Raw genomic sequence first — 6000 nt, 5'->3', positions numbered from 1 at the left:
ATTAAGCTTGTACTGACTGTGGTTTATGACTTGCCCAGAATCTCCCAGCTGTCCTTCCCAAGTTTATCATGTATCAACGGCATGGCATGATCCTATTAATTTGAGTGTTAGGTTTCATTCAGTCAGCTATTGCCTGTGATTTTTCATTTCTATTTATCTATCAGAACTAACTGCCTGCTTTTCAGAATGGGAAGTATGTATGTGACATATCTTTCCCCAGTTCCTCTGATAAGTCAGTGTGTAGCAGTCAATCAGACACAAGTATGAGAAGAATCTGAGCTTTATTTTACAGTTGCTGCCAGTCTCTTTTGTTCTGATACATCTGCTTAAGCACGGAAAATGATGTTGTAGAAGTACAGGAAATCTGATTAGATATATTACTGCTTTTCCTGCCTTCCCAGATAACTGCAGTCATGCAGCTATATCACACGAGAGTAGTGTTATTTACCTGTTCTTGCTTTAGAAAGAGATCAGCAACTGCTTTTCAGAACACGTTTGTGCTGAAGTTTGCTCTTGAATTCTGCAGGAGAGAAAAGAAATGCACACGTCCTGTCATTTTTACTCTCTTCTGCCTAGATAGTTTCTAGTAAAAATATTTTATTTCGATCTTTATTCACCAAAATTAAACAGAAAGTGCTAGTGTCTTACAAAAGAAGCCCATTGGCTTGTATAGAATGGGCCAGTGGTAAATGTACCTCTTTGCTCCAGAAGTCTGTCTTTTTAATGCTACTACTCTCTCTTTAAAATAAAGATAGCAAAACATGTTAGATTCACATGCAGACCATCCTGAGTGCTAACCTAAAAAGGTTAAGGTTAAAAGGTTAAAATGAAAAGGTGCATTTCAAATACAACAACAGTGGAATAAAAGATGCTGGGCAGTTTCTATGTATCATTCAATGTCTCATCTTTAAAAAAGCTGGAAATAACTTTAAAAATAAATAAATATATAAATAAATGTGTTCTTCCACTTACAGAAAGCTTTTATGGAACCAAAATCTTTTATTTGCATGTATAAATCAGGCTTTGAGATAAACTGTCAATTGACATTAAGTCAAGTGGCATAAAGAATTCAAACCAGACGGTTGTCCTTATAACACCATTTACATGTATCTATCCAACTGTTCCTTTTTGAGAAATACAATGGCAAATGATATATATTTTCCCATGTGTTCCTATGTATTAAGTATTTTCAGTGAGCAGCAGTCTCACAGGATCAGTAAGAGCTAACAGGCAGCTGAACCCAGAGTGTCACGTATGGCACTCTTTGCACCCTGACTAAGGCAGTCTGAGGAAGACTGTCAACTCATCTTTTCCCTGCTAAATGCTTTCAAATGACCAACTGAATGACACTATTAATACACAGTTCCTACAAATAATTGCTTTTACAAAGTGAAAATAGGGATGTTATGCATACAGTAGCTTGAACAGGTTTTTCGATTTAAGAATGTGCTACTTTTGCTCCTTCCAGCCTGCTTTAATGCTGACCTCCCCAGAGAGTTTCTAAATAGTTATATGATTGTCAGTTTGGGAAAGCAGCAGAATTTCTGGCACCCCAGAGGCAATGAAGATGTCACAGCAGGTTCGATCATTACTGCTTCAAAAATGTTACAAACTTTTGATGGATGACATTTCAGAGACTGAAGTTATGTCACTTACTTAATTTGTTTTTAAGGACAAAAGAAGGTGGGATTGTTTTTTTCTCCTTGTTTGTTGTTACTTAACAAATAAGCTTCTTGACATATTCCAGTATATTTATCATTGCATTGTTTAAGTGGTGCAGAGTTTTACCTTACAGAATCCCTTACAGGTGTTATAGGAGTTTCTTCCTGTTTTGTATCCAGAAAAATGAATTAATACATGTAGTCCTCAGCAGAGTATCTCACAAGAGAGGAGAGGACTCTTCAGTGGCCTCCAATTAGCAGAGAATTTGTAAGGGTATCACTTTATTTGCCACAGTTTAGATTCATAAATTAGTTTTACATAAGCTAAAACTACTTGTTTTTATGTGAATGGAGGATAAGAACATAAAGAAAGGTACATTGCATCCATCTTCTATGAGCATCATAGCACTGCTACTAGTCATCTTCCAAATATTTACTTTTTCATTGTGCTTGACAAATTCCTAGGTCACTGATTTTTTCAAAATTCTTATATGATTTTTTGTTGTTGTTGTTATTTCTATGGATAATGAGTGAAAGCTGAATGAAAGTTACCAGGATCTGGACTACTATGAACAACTTACTATTCAACATTCAAAGAAATGTTTAAACTTTATGTTGGAATGATAGAGGTCATTTTGATAATGAGAATGTTGGTATTTTTATGTTAATCCTGGACAGACATGAAAGTATTTAAGCAGTTTGCCACATCAGTTGAAATATCTGCATTAGAGTCAAATGAGGTAAACAACAGAACAGCTGAATATAGGGCATGACTTTAGAATATACAAAATATGTTGGAGTAAATATGTTCTTTGTGTGACAGAAAAATAAAAGACAGTAATGTTCCTTTGGGTTTATTTTCAAATTGAATATATCTCAACCTATGAAATCATACACGACTGTACCTATATCTTTTTAACTAAGGCTGTTAGCAATAGCTCTTACTTAATCACAACTGGAATGTGATCTAATTATTCTTGCTAAATGCTGAACCATTTCAACCTTTAAAGTGAGAAATACTTTCAATGGAATATCTAGGATAAAATCTGTATTATTACCTTTAGTTAGTATTTACCACTTCATGTTTATGACAAACTCACAAATCCTTGGAAATGCACAGCAGTAGGAGCATGAGGCCAATCCTTCATATTACAGAATGCTCTTATAGCAAGTAAGTTATTATCACCAGCCTCATATTTATACAGTGAAGCTGAGGATGCTCAGCAGCTTGTGAGCTGTGAAGCTGTTTGTAGGATACTGCTCCAAACTTAAACTGTGCAGGCACAATGGAGCCCCATGTGAACATTATCACTAAGCAGCTCATGCTAGCAGAGGATTTGGATTTAGTCTATGACTTTTTATTTCCCTGCCTTATGGATTTGTATTGCATTCTTACCATATGTTTCAGTCAAATTCATTGCAAACATTTAGTTTTAATTATTTATACTAAATTGTTATCAATTTCTATGGAAAAATAATAAACTAACCTTCAGAGAGGTGATTTGTATGTGACTGTTCAAAAGTTTTTACAATAGCCATTTTAAAAAGCTGATATCCTAAGCTAAAAAATTTAATGCAGAGGTTAAAGTTAAGACTTGCTCTAATATGGGAAGTCATATGCATGCCCTGTCCTGTCCCTTGTTATTCTATTTAGTTAGGAATAAATTTAGCATTTCAAATCTCACACTAGCACCACTTTGTATTTTGTAATATACGTTTATGGTATTTTATATATATGATTGCAGTTATTCCAGACAACGAAGGTGGAGGGCCACGATCTGGGCCCTAAGGGCTTTCTAATCCTTCAATTCCCAAGAAACTGCCTTAACCATTTTATCTGATTTGTCCTAGTGAAACCATGATGCTGTGGGAAATTCAGGAAGGACCCTTAGGGTGAAGAGAAATCTGTAACCTGGAAGATATAGTATTGAGGGAGTTCTGAGCTCAGTTTTCTGCTTCTGGCATTATTTACATATTCAAAGTTCACATGCTTGGTAAAAACCTCAGTGCACAAAGGACATTGTGTACCTCAGTCTTTGGAGTCCTGCATATCTCCAGTCCTGCAGTGGAGACTATCTAGTAGGTCAATATTTGTGTCTTGTAGCTGTCTTTTCAAGAACAGTTATGAGGAGGTCTGACTTGACTAGTGTCTGCCAGACTGAACCTGCAAGCATGCAATCCCCTTCACACGTACTTTCTGTGTCCCTTTTAGGGACATTGTTTAGCAGGTAATGTTGGTGGTAGGGGGATGGTTGGACCAGATGATCTTGGAGGTCTTTTCCAACCTTAATGATTCTATGATTTTAACGAGGTATTTATATATAACGTAGTTTCTTGAGCTTGAGAATTTGTAGATCCCAAAGAAAAGATTCAGGTGTTGAGATCAAGATGGAAGACACCTAGTGAATGGCATCTGATCAGCCTTTTTATGTCACACTGATCCTAAATCTTGTGGACATTTTAGAGATTAGTGTTTAGTTTTGGTGTTTAGTGACTGGTGTTTAGTTTTTTCCTACGTTGTCCTCCTTCTTAGCAGTTCAGACCAAAGCCAAAACTGATAATCCAGAAAAGAATATTTCCGAGAACTGAAATATTTTTAAAATAATCTTTTTTAACTGTATTAGAAGATTAAAAAGTTTTAATCTGGCAATTAATCTGGAATTGCTGGCAATTCCTCAGCTCACCTTGGTTCTCCATTCTTTTTCTTTGCCCTAAACAGAGCTGTTGTGTCATTACAGACTGGTTTCAATACACAAAATCTTTCTAATAAATTTCAGTCTTGTTTCAGATATTGCCACTGTGCTGGAACTGCTCTTGTGAGAGTTTGTAATGAGGATATGTTGCTTCAAGCTAACTGAGAAGTTCCTTCTTTCATTGTCTTGATTTATCTGCAGCCTTTGATACTGTTGACCATGGGGTCCTATTATATTGCCTTCAGCACCTCCTGGGTTTTTCAGGCTCCATGCTGGCCTGTTTCACATCTTATTTAATGGAGCACTGTCTCTACAGTTATATACTACAGTTCTCTCGTCATACTGATGCCTAAAGCTGTATTGTGCGATTGGATTTTGATGGTGAAATTTGCCATGACAACATTGCAGTATAGTAAAATTCTCACTTTTGTTTGTTAATTTTTTATATATAACATACACGCCAGGTGTACAGAGGTGATAATCATCCGAGAAATTATGCAGCTGTTTGTTTATGGATCTGTATGATAATGTGGTCTCTAACAATACTTGGCGCTTGCACGTAACTGACAGGTTCTAAGACCATATGGTGTTAAGTTTGCAGGTTTTGTGTTAAGAAAAAGCTATTTTAGAACAATTGAAAAAGGTGAATTACATCTCCAAATGTATTCTTTCCTTTTCATTAGTATGTGTTAAAATAAAGATATTCTTCCTGTTAACAAGCAGTGTCTGTTACAGTGTCTATTCTGGGCATCAGAAAGGTAAAAATGGAAAAATCCCAGGGTAAAAGGTTGTTCTCCATCTCTGCTTCTTATATACACAAGTCAGAGACACTTTTTTTTTATTCTGGATTTTCTGCTGTTCATCCATCTCAGGACATCCTGTGCCATAAAGATGTGCCTGTCCAGCTTCTACAGGTGTAGGGTCAGCATCCATCCAGACCTGACTGAAACGGGTCACCTGTATGTGTGTGTGTATGGGATCTCCTTTAAAGTTATCTGAAAGTTATGGATCAGGTTTAATGTATTTTGCTGGGAAATTGCCTGAGCATCACTACCAAGAGAGAATTTTCACAGCTTTTATTATTTTACATCTCTTGAGTTTCTGATATATGCATTCTTATCTAGTAATTCTAGAGCTTAATAGAGGCAGGAATGTGAATCTGAGGTTTATATCTACTGATTCAGAATGAAGTCAGTCCTCACCAGCTTAACTAGTACTTAAAGTAGAAATGAAATTTAAAAGCTTTGTGTGTTTTTTGGTTTGGTTTGATTGGGTTTGGTTTTTGATCTGAACAAGGCCAATTAAAAGATTTCTGATGAAAAATCTACAGTCCATTTCTCACTTGCAACTTCAGTCTTTTGATACACAGAATGCTTTGTGGTTGTATTGAATTTATGTGGCAAGGTTTTGGTAGCAGGGGGCTACAGGGATGGCCTCTATGAGCAGAGCCCAGCAGCTGCCCCATGTCAGATCAGAGTCAGCCCCAGCTGGCTCCAAAAGGGACCCTACACTGACCAGAGTTGAGCCATGAGCCAAGCTGGTTGGGCTTCTGCGAGAACAGAGTTAAGAATGTGGGAAAAAAAACTGCTGTGCAGCTGGGAGAGAGGGGTGAGAAGCAGCCCTGCAGCCCCCAAGGTCAGTGCAAG

This window comes from Aythya ferina (assembly GCF_964211825.1).
Source record: "Aythya ferina genome assembly, chromosome: 2".
NCBI lineage: Eukaryota > Metazoa > Chordata > Aves > Anseriformes > Anatidae > Aythya > Aythya ferina.
Note: the sequence above shows the minus strand (reverse complement) of the source record.